This window comes from Rattus rattus, chromosome 8, assembly GCF_011064425.1.
Source record: "Rattus rattus isolate New Zealand chromosome 8, Rrattus_CSIRO_v1, whole genome shotgun sequence".
In the NCBI taxonomy this organism is placed as follows: Eukaryota; Metazoa; Chordata; class Mammalia; order Rodentia; family Muridae; genus Rattus; species Rattus rattus.
The window spans coordinates 87,679,989-87,696,241 of record NC_046161.1 but is presented as its reverse complement, the minus strand read 5'-3'; the positions used below and the strand labels follow the sequence as shown (position 1 = coordinate 87,696,241).

At 41.1% G+C, this 16,253-nt stretch overlaps 1 protein-coding gene across 6 annotated transcripts in view; it reads right to left on the bottom strand.

The window, feature by feature from the left end:
• The window catches only part of Tfdp2 (transcription factor Dp-2), a 133,936-nt gene that overhangs the window by 67,171 nt on the left and 50,512 nt on the right, over positions 1-16,253 (bottom strand). For 2 of the 6 annotated variants that reach the window (XM_032909992.1, XM_032909993.1), the window contains exon 7: positions 7,955-7,993. The exons of 3 other annotated variants lie outside the window; for them this stretch is intronic. The gene's annotated coding sequence lies outside the window, so the exon portion shown is untranslated. Of the gene's footprint in view, positions 1-7,954; positions 7,994-8,479; positions 8,574-16,253 lie in introns of all 6 variants that reach the window. One more of the 6 variants, XM_032909994.1, reaches the window with a different exon arrangement.

Sequence of the window (16,253 nt, the reverse complement as noted above, 5' to 3'; positions counted from 1 at the left end):
GAGGAAGTATACTTCAATGTTACAATTTAAAAGTTTTCATAAATGGGAAAATATTTAATAAGAGGAAACCTTATTTTATTTACTGGAAAAAAATGAAAGTAAAAACTACCACTAGAATTGCTTCCACGAGGAATAACTATGAAGTACCTTTAAAATGATGGATGTCTGCAACTGCTTCTTTAACTCCTAAATAGAGAAAGCTGAATTCCAGAATTATCTCTGCATTGTAATTAATTTATATAAATAGCTGAGGATAAACTAGGATAACTACCCCTCCCCCACCCTACCCCCATGCTCTGTAGGTTTTCTATCTGTAACCAGCAAGGACGTCTTGAGATCAGCATGTTCCTGGCTACTTTTCTATTTAGCCTGGCAGCTGCTTAAGAAATAAAAACGCAGTAAAAACTCCCGGGGTTGTGAGAAACAGACTGGTCTCTCTTACCTGGTCTAAGGAAGCATGCCTCTCACTGCAGTACCAACAACACTCTACAGTCTTTGTTACCATTCAGTGGAAACTTGAGACTGTGTCAGACGTAAGCAATCGAGCTCAGACAAGCTCAACTTAAAATACTTCTCAATAAAACTAAAAAGATGCTCAAGAAAACCGGTCAAGATGTGTGCTACCACCCAAGAAAGAAAGACGCATCCAAAAAAAAAACCCTCAAAACCCAGTGCTAAGAAAGGAGCTTTTCTGCATGGAGCTTGGCTTTCTTGCTAAATTACAAAGGCTTCTTAAAATTAGAAAAAAAAAAAAAAAAAAAAAAAACTTAAAGGTAAAAAGTGATAAAATGCCTAAATCCAAGCTATCCTTTTTTCTAAATGCCATTTGAATTTTAAGTAATTTAAGAATAAAATTAACTTACTCACAAGACCTGCATAGTTGGAATTGTACATGTCCGACTGTCTGCGGGCTCCAAGGCAGTCAGTCACAAAGCAGAGGACCTTACTGCATTTTGAAAGCAGAGCAAATGCACCATGAATTTCCCAGGAAAAGGGGAGGAGAAACTCCTGAAAAACTGCTCAGAGCTTTCTGAGCTTGGTGAAACTGTCCATCCCTTGTGGGAGGGAAGAGTCCTGTCCTGCCCCTGAGATAGGCCCTGCTTCACCGCCAAAGTGAATGACAGGCTCATTTCTGATATCAACAAAGAGCAGCTTAGCCGTGCTGTTTGCCCTCCCACTTTCCCACAGTTAGTCTTCAACTTTCTGGGTCGGTCCTTTTACATCTAGGGTAAGTACCTTTCTCCATTTTCTCAAGAGAGCAACAATTATTTTGACCTATTTTTAAACAGTTAATTAAAGTTACATACCTAATCATCTTACTCAATTTTCCAACACAGGAAATTTAACAAAAGATGACCTTTTAAAGTTCATTTCCAAGTCTACTCTTTGCAATGTCAGATAACTATAAGATTAGCTATCAATATTTTTTTTTTTTCGGAGCTGGGGACCGAACCCAGGGCCTTGCGCTTGCTAGGCAAGCGCTCTACCACTGAGCTAAATCCCCAACCCCTAGCTATCAATATTAATAAACCTTTGCTGCAATAATATTACAAATAAGGCAATAAAAATAAAATTTCCAACTGGCGAGATATAAAAAAATAATAAACTAAAGCAGTTATCTGTGACTATGTAAGTTTAAAAGAAGCAATTCCATCAACACGCATTTACTGACTACTGATTATAGCCAAGTGCTATCTTCAGGCCTGGGGATGCAGTAATAGTGAAAGTATTCAAAAGTCAAACTAAAATCCCTGTCTCCAGTGGACTTAGCAGCTTGTCACGTCTCTGTTCCCAGGGAGTTCCACAATCCAACATGACTAAGGTGGTCAGTCTGTCTCTTATCACACATCACCTACACTGGAAAAATTCCCCTCTGAAAGTAAGGTTTTCTTGCTTCTTTGTTGGCTTTTCTCTATTCAGAGCTGGACAGTGATTAAAGTTCAAATATAATTTACCTTGTATATTGTTTGGGACAGGCTCCTTCTTTGTAGCCCAGGCTGAACTATAACATGCAGAAATGCTATCACAGCCTCCTAAGTGTTGCAATGACAGGGTTGAGCCACCAAATGCATTTTTTAATGTATTCTTGACAACAGCTCCAGGAAGGAAAGAATTTTGTGCTTTGCTTTTAGTACTGCATTCTCAACATCTTAAACACTACATGTCTGACATTCCGATCAATATTGACTGGAAGAGACTAGATTATTTTTTATTCTAACTTGTCTTTTGCTAACACATATTACACTAAATGCACACAGACATGTGCCAACAATGATATAGCATATGGTATGAATTAGCTCGTTTTTTAAAAATTTGAAAATACACCTGTAGAACCCCGAATCTTTTCATTCTACTATCTTAAGGTACCATGGTGTGTCTACTCACTGTACCTGGGCAATCTGTTAAAATTCAATGAATTGGGCCAGGATGGCTCAGTGATAGGAGCACTTGCTGCTATCCAGGTTTGGTTCCCAAGCTCGATTTCCAGCATTCATATCGGGCAGCTCACAACTGCATGTAACTCCACCTCCAGGAGACCTGACACCCTCCTTCTGGCTCCATGGAAACACACACATACAAATAAATACATTTTTAAAAGTTCACTGATGGGGCTGGGGAGATGAGATGGCTTAGCAGTTAAGAATACTGGCTGCTCTTCTAGAAGACCTGGATTCAAGTCCCAGCACCCACAGGACAGCTCAACAACTGTCTGTAGCCCCAGTTCCAGAATATATAGTGCCCTCACACAGACATGCATGCAGGCAAAACACCAATGCATACTAAAGAAAAAAATCATTAAAAAAACTTGACAGGCAATAGTGGTGCAAGCCTTTAATCCCAACACCCGGGAGGCAGAAGCAGAAGGATCTCCAAGTTCAAGGCCAGCCTGGTCTACAGAGTGAGTTCCAGGACAGCCAGGGCTACACACAGAGTAATAACCTTGTCTCAAAGAGCAACAAATTAATTAATCCAAAATTAATTAAAGAATCCATATACATGCACACACACATGCACAGGCATACACACTGTAGTTTCAAAAGCTTTAAAGCATCCTCGTCAATGGTTTCTTCTTAATCTTTTATATATAAAGTCCATTTGAGGTTAGAGAACTGGCTACAGTTCTCTAGGTCCTGACTGCTCTTCCAGAGGACCCAGATTTGGTTTCCAGTACCCAAATGGTGGCTCACAACCATCTCTAACTCTAGTTCCATGGAATCTGATGCCTTTTTCTGGCCTCTGTAGGTGGGCACTACATATACATGGCACTCAGACATATGTGCAGCCAAAACAGCTACACACAAAAAAAAATTTAGATCTATTTATGCATCACTAATACAGCCGTTGACTAGAAAACACCAGATGGAGCCAACAGTCTCTCTTCCAGTTTTGTATATTGATTTAAAAAAAAAACAAAAACTGGAATTTGTTATGTATACTAGCAACAAAACTAAATATTCATATTCAATGACAGACTTATGAATTTATAAGTAAAAATGATACAGTACAATGATTGCTAGTTGGCCACATTAAAAGTGGCAATTAGTAAGCTTGAACTTGTGCTTTCTCACCTATTAAATAAAATGTCCAATCTTAACCAGTATGAGACCAAGCCAAAGGATCCAAGAAACCACTTGCTTGAATAAGTATTTCTTTGTTGATTTCTTTTCTTTCTTTGAGACAAGGTTTCTCTGTGTAGCCTTGGCTGTTCTGGAACTTGCTCTGTACACCAGACTGGCCTCAAACTTAGAGATCCATTGGCCTCTTCCTTCCAAGCACTGGGATTAAGGTGTGCGTCACCACCACACACTAACACTGACTTCTTAAAATGTCACACAGTAAACATTTACCTTTGCTTGTTCCATGACCTGCTGTTAGTGAGGGCATCTTCCAAGGTTCTACCCTTGGTGCTTGCTAGAGTCTAGATCTACACATTCCCTCAAAGGCACAAAGTTAAAAGCTTTCGTCCTAGCTGGGCATAGCAGCACTAGTGGGCATCACTTGGCTGGGCAGAGGTAGATGGCTAGCCTGGTCTGCATAGTGACCAAAGCCAAAACTACATGAAGAGACCTTGTCAATAATAATAATAATAATAATAATAATAATAATAGTAGTAGTAGTAGTAGTAGTAGTAGTAGTAGTAGTAGTAATAACAGCAGCAGCAGCAGTAGCAGTAGCAACAACAACAACAGCAACAAGAACAACCACTACTACCACAACAAGCACAAGTCTTGGTCAGCCAGTAATGCTGTCAGAAGGTAGCAGAAAGTTTCAGATAAGGGCCTAACAAGATGCACCTTTAAATGGGTTTTTGAAACGCCAAACCATGAAGGTTGGGTTCCCAACCATGAGGTTAGCGGGTTCTGCTGTAACGTACTGCACCACTACAGACCCGAAGCAATCTAGGTTTATCATCAGTTATAAACTAAAACCTCCAAAGGATGAGCCAAAGCAAACACTTCTTCTCTGACTTATGTCAAATATGTGTTATAGTGACGAAGTGATGACAGATGCTGCTTTCTGAAAACTGTGCCCTCCCCTTCTGTAGGGCATTTATCATTTCCACATAGATGACTACTAAAATCCTTACTGGGTAGGGCTCCCTCCATAACTTTTTCTTAATGAACTCATGCCAAAGACTTGTTTTAAATTTCGGTTTGTGTGTGTGTGTGTGTGTGTGTGTGGGTGTGTGGTTTAATAACATGTGCCATCGCATGTATCTGGGGTTCCAGAGGACAAGCTTCAGAACTCAGTTTTCTCCTTCCACTACGGATTTCAGGTCTAAACGCTTATTAGGCCCTTGCAGTAAGCATTTTCACCCTGTGAGGCATCTCACAGACCCTAAAAGATGAACCTTTGAAGAACAAACAAAATCCACTTGTTTTAACGCTACGGCAGTAAGCTTTCTGTGTTCATGTCAGATAGGACTTTGCTCATGTGCTGAAGGATGGGTACCAGTATAGCATTGTGAAGAAGTAACCACACTTAAGGGGTGATAACTTTCAGAGATAGGCTCGAATCTCATCAATCATCAATACTATCCTCAAAGGCTAGGTCTTAATTACTTGTGAACAGACTATTATAAGAAGATGACACTTGATCTCCAACTCCCTTCCTTCTTACTTTGCCCTGCTTTCATATCCCGCCCACCCATGTTATTTTACCATCTGGTATACTATGATTGCAGCTGGAAGGACTTACCAAAAGGCTAGAGTTGACTTTGCAATTGCTGCCTCCAAAACTGTGACCTAAATACATCTCTTAATTTTATTTAGGTGTCTTGTTACAGCCATGTAAAATGAACTAAAGCAGCTCTGAAAAAAATGAACACCGCTCCTACAGGTTGTCTTCTCTGCTGCTTCCAACTGGTTGTCTCTTTATATATGGAGACACACTACTGTGTATAGAGAACTATGGTCACTAAGGCAATTAGAGAGACAAGAAGGAGAAAAAAAAGAGCTTCGCAACTCCATAGGAAGAACAACAATATCAACCAACCAGACCACTCCCCACCACCACCAGAGCTCCCCAGAGACCAAAGAGTACACATGGAGGGACCCATGGCTCCAGCCGCAAGTGTAGCAGAGGATCGCACCGTCTGTCATCAACAGGAAGAGAAGCCTTGGTCCTGTGAAGGCTGTTTCCCCAGTGTAGGATAGTGCCAGGGTGTTTAGGTGAGAGTGGGTGGTAGGTGGGTGGGAGTGGGAGCATCTTCATAGAAGCAGGAGGATGGCAGAGGAGAAAAAGGGGATAACATTTGAAATGTAAATATATAAAGTATCCCACTTAAAAAAGAAGACTTTGCAACAGAAGGAGCAACTAGCTGCAAGTGGCTAAACAGAAAGAGCCACTTCTTTAAATCTGCAAATATACCTGGCCCGTGCTATTCTGTCTTGGAATCTTTAGTTTGATTCAGGAAAGTTTCTTCTGCAGCCTGGTCTTTTTGTTTGTTTGTATGAGACAGGGTCTTTCTGCATAGTCCTGGCTGATCTGTAACTTGCTATGTAGACCAGGTTTGCCTTGAACTCACAGAGATCCACCTGCCTCTGCTGCCCTGCCCTGAAGTCTGTTTTTGAAGTCAGGGTCTCACTCTGTGACCAGCTTGGCCTTGAGGCGATCCTCTGGCTCTAGACTTATGGGCAGAAGTCCTTACTCTGGGTAGGCTTGCTCTTTCTGCCTTTTCCTTTTCCTTTCCACCTCCCCCGCCTCGCTGCCCCCAGCAGTGTCATAGGATAAAGTGCAGTGTTCTCATCATACAGCACTGAAATCGGGGCTGGAGAGACGGCTCCATGGTTAAGGGCACTGACTGCTCTTCCAGAGGTCCTGAGTTCAATTCCCAGCAACCTCCTGGTGGTTCACAACCATCTACAGATGCCCTCTCCTGGTGTGTCTGAAGACAGCTACAGTGTACTCACATACATAAAATTAAAAAGAAAGAGTTTCCTATCAGAAACTGTTTGGACAAGCTGATAGAACTTTCTCTACATAATACTAAAATTAGATATTCACATGCAAAATAGCAACTTACCCTCATCTCATTCTATATACAAGATTAGTAAAAGTTTACTAGATTTAAATTTAAGAGTTATAATTATAAAATTTCTAAATAAAAAGGTAAGGAAAAGTTTTAGTAAAATAAGCCCATATTTTCTTTTGTTTCAAGACACAATTTGACTATGTGTCCTAGATTATCCTAAAATTTACTATGCAGCCTAGGCTGGTCTTAAACTCTAGTTCTTCTACTTCTGCCTCTAATTACAAGCATATGATGCATGTTTAACTTTAAAGCATACTTTTAGTTGGTAAATTTCACATTAATATATAAAAATAACTGCTCTTCAAGAATTAGTTCAAAAACAAAACTTATAAGATAGGAGAAAATGCTTGTTATATTCATATGATAAAGGATTCACATCCAGAAATAAGCAGTAAGATGAACAATCCAGGGGTTGGGGATTTAGCTCAGTGGTAGAGCGCTTGCCTAGCAAGCGCAAGGCCCTGGGTTCGGTCCCCAGCTCCGAAAAAAAGAAAGAAAAAAAAAAAAAAAAGATGAACAATCCAATACAAAATTCAGCAAGGGGGTTGAGGATGTAGTTCAGCTAGTAAGAGTGCCTTAGGGGGAGGGGCTAAGGGGATGTTGGTCCGGAAACTGGGAAAGGGAATAACAATGGAAATGTAAATAAGAAATACCCAAGTAAATAAAGATGGGGGGAAAAAAAGAGTGCCTTGATAGCATGCACAAAGCTTTGCTTTTGATTAAACTGTATACAGGGTCACTCCGTCACCCTAGAAGTGGAAGCAGAAGAATAAAAAGTTCAAGGTCATCCTCAGCTACAGAGTAGGTTCAAGACCAGCCTAGGATCTATGAGACCCTATATCAAAGAGAAAGGGAGGGGTAGGGAAAGACTCAGAAAGTAAGCCTGATGTCAGATGGCCTGAGTTATTTTATTCGTGTGTCTGTGTACCATGTGTGTGCCTAGTGCCTGTGGAGACTAAGAAGAAAGTGTCACCCCTCAACTGGAGGTACAGATGGTTGTGAACTGCCGTGCGGGTGCTGGAACTCAGCCATGTTCTCTGCAAGAGCAGCCCATGCTCTGAAACTGAAACCATCCTCTAGCACTGGTCCTCACACCAAAAACAAAAAAAGAAAAAGTAAATAAACAGCTAAGTAAATCTTTTTTTTTTTTTTCTTTTCTTTTTTTCGGAGCTGGGGACCGAACCCAGGGCCTTGCGCTTGCCTAGCAAGCGCTCTACCACTGAGCTAAATCCCCAACCCCAGCTAAGTAAATCTTGAGACAGCAAATTCACTTCAACAGAGTAAGGAAAGCATACAAAGTCAATCCCGGACCACTCAAAGTACTGGAAAGGACTCCAAGAACATTGCTAGCTGGGATATCAGCTTAGATACTGTGGGAAGATGCTTTGTAATGTCTTAAAAAGTTAAACACATACTTACCATATGTCCCAGCAATTCCACTTGTAGGTATTTATTTACCTTAGGAAAATGAAAATGTGTGTCAACGCATAAACGTTCATTTGAAGTTCACAGCAGTCTCATTCATAACAGCTACGTTGTTGGAAATATGACCAAGGTTCAACAACTTGTGCGTGACTGGATAAGCAAGTTGGGCACACAGATGAACCGAAAGCTACTAGCACAGACAATTCTAAAGCTCAGTGATGGTAGCACCTCCCTGTAATCCCAGCACTGGATCAGGAGTGTAAGGCCATCCTCGCTTACAAAGTTTGAGTCCAGATTACACTATAGGAGGCCCTGTCTTGAAAGAAAAGAAAAAGAAAAAGACAAAAGACAGGCACAAAACTTTAACTCCAGTACTCGGGACAGAAGCTGGTGTATCTCTATAATTCCAGGGGAGGGGCAGCCAGCCAATCATTTTATTGTGGGTCAGGCAATAACAAGCTATATTATCAAAACTATTTAAAGGGCTATAGAAATAACTCAGTAATTAAGAGCACTTACTGCTCTTGTGGAGGATCCAGGTTCAATTCCCACATTCACAAGGTGGCTTACAGCTATCTGTAATCCAGTTCCGGGACATCGGACACTTTCTGACCTTGTTGGGTACAATGCAAACATATAGTACACATACATACATACAGGCAAGACACATAAAATAAATAAATATAAAAACAAATAAAAGGACTCTAGTATTTATGCCTGTAGAATATATGGCTGACAACTAGACTATTACATAATCCTACCACCCCAATATAAACCGTGAAAGCAGCAAAGAGAAAAGAGACATTTGTGGTAACCAATCTCTTTCACTTAGGCCCTTTTTAAAAAAAGCTTTTGTTTTAAATTGAAAACTACTTGGATCTTCTTTTCTTTCTGTTACTTTCTGCTATATGTGTTTGTTTTGTTTTTTTGAGATGGAGGTCTAATTCTGTAATCCAAGTTGCCTTTGGACACCTGATCCTCCTGCCTCAGACTCTCAAGTGTAAAAATTACTAGCAGCTGCTACAATATTTGGCTCTAGATTTTCATTCCCAAAAGTGAATTCTCGCTTATTCTATTATTTATTCTGTTATGTATCATGATAGACCTATCACTGTAATTTCAGTATACCTTACCTTGAAGAGAAACAAAATACAAGCAAGGGAATTATTTGGTAGATCACATCCTTTAGGAAAAGACTAGGGTGAATAGGTCCAGAAATAAAACTACTTGTAGAATAGTTTGCAAGAGTCTATGTTCAGATCATTGAGATATTTTAAAATATCCTGAAACCAAATACAGACTCAAGGACTAGGCCAGATCCATTCACTGCATTCACTAAAATACAACCTCCATCAAGCCTCACCCAGTAAGAGGCCAAACTTACCCTAACATGACCTTAGCTTCAGAAGTCTGCCAAGGAACTTTTATAGAAATAGCAACCATATGCCATTTCCCTATTCCTCAAAGTAGTGCAAAATAGAGCAGAAAGTTTAGTACTAAATATTTCAGGGCTTGAATTTGTCAAGTAAATGAAGAAAAGAATATGGGTCTGAGCATAACATGCTTGTAATCCCAGAAGTGGAGGCAGGAGAATCAGTGACTCAAGGAGAGTGTTGGCTACACAGAAAACTCAAGGCCAGCCTAGGCTATGTGAGACCATTCTCAAACACACACACACACACACACACACACACACACACACACACACACACACACACACACACGTGCGCGCGCACAGGAATGCACTTGCACACACATAAATCAGCATCTGCTGAACTGACTGGGGAATTCTATGTAACCCACCACATTTGTTACAACTCTGAACACTGCTAGGCATGGGAGTGTAAACCTTTAATCCCGAGTGCTCAGGAGGCAGAGTCTGAGGACGGTCTGGTCTACATTAGGAGTCTAAGGGTTGCCAAGGCTAGAGAACTGCCAAGTAATACTTTAAGTAGCATTCAACAATTCTCCTGAAATCATCTCTTAAGATGATAAAGGATTAAAAACAACAACAATAAAGGTTTTACTAAACAATACCCCAAGTGCAGAATTACAAATTTCTTTTAACTGATGCTGAAATGGAGTCTCATTGAGTTTATGGCAGTACTCTTGCCTTAATCTCCCAAGTGCAAGGATCACAGGCCTGAGCCACCACCCAGGTAACTAAATGGACTTATCTAAGAAATTCAAATTTGGTATGAAATATAAAATCCAATCAAATTAACTTACCATATTAATGAGCTAAAAATATCCTATCACATGATCATTGTCAGCCTAGCCAAATCACTGAGATTTAATGAGCGATCCGATCTCCAAACCCAAGAAGGTTAAGAGCAACTAAGAAAGATACCCAATATTGAACCCTGGCTCCACATGTATACACACACTTCACATACACAAGCATGTACACACACACACACACACACACACACACACACACACACGAGGAAACTTTTTTTTTAATATTTATTTATTATGTTTACAGCATTCTGCCTGCATGTATGCTTGAAGGCCAGAAGAGGGCACCAGATCTCATTACAGATGGTTGTGAGCCACCATGTGGTTGCTGGGAATTGAACTCAGGACTCTGGAAGAACAGTCAGTGCTCTTAACCTCTGAGCCATTTCTTCAGCCCCGAGGAAACTTTCTTGATAATAGAGTAACAGTGGGAAAAAAAAATCTATGACTAACATCCTATCTAAACAATAAAGCACAAAGTTTTCCTCCTGATATAGGGAAGAAGGGAAGGATTTCTTGTTACTCAACCGTTTCTCAGAGACCTAACCAGTGAAATTAGGAAAGAGAACAACAGAACTGCAGAAATAAGACTGTCTTTAATCAAAGATGGCATGGTAATATAGGTTACAGAAAAGGCTCCAGAACAAATAATGGCTTTCACAGGGGGCAACAAGGGGCAGGCTGTAAAATCACGTCCATGCTTTCAACTAACTACAGTCAAGCAGTCAACTGTGGTACAGAAGTATCTCAAATCCAGAAGTAGGTAATCTGTTAAGCTTTAAATACGTAATAAGCTTTAAATAAGCTTTAAATCTCATATGATGTTATTCCATCTCACCAAAGACGGTGAATTCTCCCCCAATGTATCTGTGTTGCAGATGCTGTCCACTCACCATGGATAGCTTGTAAATTAGCCTCAGTCTTGACCTAACCGTACAACTTTTAAGCTTCCAACTCCTGAAATACTTGTCTCAAAACAAAGAGGTCAGACATGCTCCTAAGTATATTAACATTTTGCTTCAAAAGTAAGTGCTTAAGACACCTCACTTCTCAAAAGTTAAATAATCTGATTAAAGCTATGAATGGGTTAGAGTAAACAAGTGTTTACTGCTCAATATTTACTAACTGTAGACAGTAAATGAGACTCTGAAAGTGAAAACAGAGGCCGAACCCTGCCCTCCAGCAGCTCTCAGTCTTTCTAGCAGGAGACTCACACTGAGAACGGCAATCATGTGAGCAGGCAGTAATGAGTGTGCACAGGGGCCAAAGGTAGCACACACAATGCACAGAGACAAGGAGGGGCTGAGCCAGATTTTAAAAGTACATAGAAGTTTGACCGGTGGTCAAAGTACCTACAGGAAGATAACACAAATTCTTTCAATGTTTCTACTTTGAGAAAGATTCTGTAAGATAGACTTTTGAAATATTTGTCCTCTAGGGCAATGATGAGTGCAATAATGAATAAGATAAAAGGCTCTACCTTCTTAACTTGCAATCAAGTGATGAAGACCAGTAATTCAATTAAAATGCAGCTTAGTATGATGGAGGGCACTTGAGGTAGAAGCAGGAGGGCCATGAGATGAAAAGTCAGCCTGAACTACACAGTAAGACCTCATCTCAAAATATGTATGCGGGTAGACATGTGTGCACTTTATACTATCTGTACTAGATAGTTTTATGTCAAATTAACACAAGTTAAAGTCATCTGAAAGAAGGAAATCTCAATTAGGAAAATGTCTCCATAAGACCAGGCTGTAGGCAAGCCTCTAGGGCATTTTTCTTAATTAGTCATTAAAGAGGGAGGACCCACCCCACTGTAAGTGGTTCTGCCCCTGAGCTGGTGGTCCTGGGTGCTATAGGAAAGCAGGCTGAGCCATTGTGAGGAACAAGTCAATAAGCAATATTCTTCCACGGCCTCTGCATCAGCTCCTGCCTCCTCATTCCCGCCCTGTTTGAGTTGCTGTCCATATTTCCTTCAATGAAGAACAGTGATATACAAGTGTAAGTCAAACAAACTCTTTCCTACCCAAGCTGCTCTGACCATGGTATTTCATCATTGTATAGTAGTGTCCTGAACTAAGGCAAACTGGTACCAGCACAATGGTATATTGACAAGATAAACCTGACCATATTTTGAAAAGGACTGTGCAAGGACTTTGGAAATCTGGGCTAGAAAAGCCACTGAGTGTTGAGAGCTTTGTGAAGCTTGGGAGGCAAGAATGTTGAGAGCAATGCAGATGATTGAGACCTGGCTTGTAAGTTTCAGAGGAAAACAAAGATGCCACTAGGCCATTTGTGTGAAAACTCTGGGTTATCTGGTCAGCTAGAGTGGAACAATCAGCCATGATTAATAGGAGACCAGAACCACTACAGTAAAACCCTTCTTTTACTAGGACAACTGACATTGGTCTGCTGGAGCTAAAAATTACCAGTGATTAAGAAGAGACCAGCATCACTGAGGTGAAATCTGTTAAGTGTTTCCTAAATCTCAGCACATGTAAGATGTGTTCCGGAGGTAGCCAAGGTTGTACCTTGCAATAGCAGCTGAACTTGATAGTATAAGAGGCACCTAGATGGTCCTGGTTTTGAAGGCATGAAGGAGTTGTGGTGAGCAGCTGAGGCTTGGAGCTTCATTGGTGAAGGGGCAGCTTCACTGGTAATGATATTAAGGACTCGAGTGGGAAGAGGGTGTGCACACAGAGAAGCTAAGGCTTAGCACCACAGAGGGAGCTATTGGTGACAGTACAGCACAGTTGCAGTAAAAGATCCCAGCATTTTGAAGATGCCAGTATTATGGGAAGATCACCAAAAACCGCAGCCCAAGCTTACTTAGAAGACAAGCTGTGTATGCTGCAGAGGGCAGAGCTGAAGAAGTGACCCCAAGTCCTTTGGAGGATCCCAGAAGATCATGAGTGAATCCCAGACATTGAACATGGTGCTCTGTATGCTGTTGAGAGTGGTTTTCTGTTGATCTGAGTGTGATGGTGTCCTGGTTCTTCACTCTTGAAATATTAAATTTTGATTTGTACAGGAGCCCACTGTTGAGAGATTTTGGCTACACAGAAAAACAGCCTCAGGGGGGAAAAAAAGATTTTGGACTTTTATACAAACTGAAATGTTAAAGGGACTGAACTGCTTAAAAAAAACTATTGATTTTTTTTTGTGACTTTCACATCATGGATTCTAATCCCAGTCATCTCCCCATTCCTCCATATCCATTCCCACCCTTGCACCCTCTCCTCAAAAAAGAAAAAATCTCTAGAGTGGAAACTGTGGTGTGTCACAGTGTGTCACACAGTACACCCTTTTGCCCAAACAGCTTTACTTGCAAATGTTCATTAATGACAGTGAGTCATTAATCTGGTTAGAGGCCTCTGGCTGCTGCTACACTATCGACACTGGGGCTCCTCTCAGACATCCTGCTGTTGCCCTGCGTCATGGAGATCCTATAGCTTTGGTTCTGCAGGAACAGTCCCTTCACAGACTAGCAGCAGTTCTTCGATGGGATAGATTTTGGAGTAGACCAAGTCAAAGCCCTGGATCTGGGCCTGAGTAGTAGCTGAATTTGTCAGCCTGCCAGCTCTCCTGTGCCCTTGTCACCAGAGCCAGCTATCCTACTTTGCCCAGGTGAGGGGTTGGGCTATTTCGGCACACCCCTCAGACATCAACATGGTCACAAGCGGCAGCTCAGACCAGGAATGTCCTCATAATCTTTGATGGTAACATGGACCACAGACATCAACACAGCCCCATGCCACTGCTGGGCCACAGACCAAGACATGGCTCTCTATAGCAGTCAGTATAGGTCAAGATGTCACCATGGCCTCAAGTGGCACATAGACTACTCACATCATGCTGTTCCTCACCACCCTCACACCTCCAGTTCTGCCTCTCTTCATACTGCACAGACCATTTTGCTTCTCTTGCTCTCCTACCACACATTTGTTTACTGTGGTGCTCACCTCTGGGCCTCTAGGGGGCTTCTGCATGGTGACAGACTGCACTTAACTTTTAATCTGTTTGAATTTGTATTGAATTGAAGTTGTAAAGACTTTTACATTGTAAAGGTTGTAAAAAACTTTTAAAGTTATTTATGTTTTTAATGAGAGATCTTGAGGATGAATAAGAAAAAAGGTTGTGGCTTAATGGTGATTTTTTTGTGTGTGTCAAGTTGACAAATGGTAAATTGTACCCAATAGTTTTATGTCAACTTGACACGAGTTAAATTCATATGGGAGGAGAACATCAATTTTTAAAATGCCTCCAGGGCTTTCTTAATTAGTCACTGATGTAGCAGGGCCCAGCCCATTGTTGGTCATGCCATACTGGGCTGGTAATCCTAGACGATATAAGAAAGCAGGCTGAGCAAGCTGGTAAGCAGCACCTCTCCATGGCCTCTGCATCAGCTCCTGCCTCCTACACTGTTTGAATTCCTGTCCTACGTTCCTTCATGATGAACAGTGGGTGACATGGACATGTAAGGCATAAACCCTTTCCTATCCAAGTTGCTTTGGTCATAGTGTTTCATCTCAGCAATAACAACCTTAAGACACTACTTTTTTATTTTATTTAAAGCATTTTTAAACCTTTTACGAAATGTATGGGTATGCATGTTTTGCCTGCATTGTGTAGTTTCTGGTGCCCATACAAGCAGAAGAAAGCATGGAATCCTCTGGAATTGGGGTTATGGATGACTATGAGCTGCCATGTGGTAGAAACTGAATCTGGACACTGCGTGAGAATAGGGAGTGCTCTTATCCAGCAGCCATGTTAATGGCTCCTACAGTATCTAAAAAACAAAGGCATTTTTATGTGTGTATGATGTATGGATGAGGGCACATGCATGCCTTAGTGCATGTGTGTGGGTGACAGAATAAAAGGATAACTGTGCGGTCATTTCTCTCCCTCCATCTTTTCATGGGTTCTAAGGCCTGAACTCAGGCCATCAAGCTTGCACATACTCTTGAGCTATCCTGCCACCCCCCTCATACTATTCTGATAATCTCCTATACACTTAAAAGGGCTCTAAAATTAAGATCTTTTTTAAAAACTGCTAACGAAGTCAAATGCTATTTTAAAAAAACAAAAGCTGCACTGGAGAGATGGCTCAGTGGTTAAGAGCACTGACTGCTCTTCCAGAGATCCTGAGTTCAATTCCTAGCAAGCACATGGTGGCTCACAACCATCTGTAATGGGATTCGATGCCCTCTTCTGGTGTGTCTGAAGACAGCAACAGTGTACACATATACATGAAAAATAAATAAATAAATCTTTAAAAAATAAAACAAAACAAAAGCCACATCGTACAGTTGCTCATACCCATAACCCCAATGCTCTGGAGGTTGGATCAAGATCAGCCGGGGTTACACAGCAAGACGCTACCTGTTGCTTTCTTTCTTTTTTGTTTTGTTTTTTTGAAACAGGGTCTTTTTATTCAGCCTTCGTTGTCCTGGATCTTGCTCTGTAGACCATAATGAACTAATAGGCCTTGAACTAACAGAGATCAGTCTCAAGTGCTGGGATTAAAGGGGTAGATCACCAACCAATGAGACTGTTACCTCAAAAATAAAACAAAATGAAAGTGCCAAGTATAGTGGCTCAAACCTGTAATCCCAGAAACAGCAGGCAAAGGCAGGAGGATCGCCGAAACTCTAGGGCCATTCTGGTTTACAGGGCAAGGATGAGGCCAGCCAAGACTTCCAAGTATGACCATTTCAAAAAACAAAACAGAAAAAAGAAAAGAAGCAGTAAGGGGAGGAAGAGTGTCAGCAAGACGGGTTGGCCAAGCAGACAGGCAGACAGGCCACTTGCTTCCAAACCTGACATCCTGAGTTCAAGCCCCAGGGCCTCCACAATAAGGAGAGAACTGACTCTTTTCTGACCTCTACACACATGCTAAGGCACAAATGCACCCAGGAACATATACTAAATACATAATTTAAAAATATATAAGCAAAATTTAAAAGATAAAATTCCTATATACAAAAGTAAAACAACTATTTCTTTCAAGTATTTGTCTGCAGTCATTTTATACAGTTACAATCACATTACATTT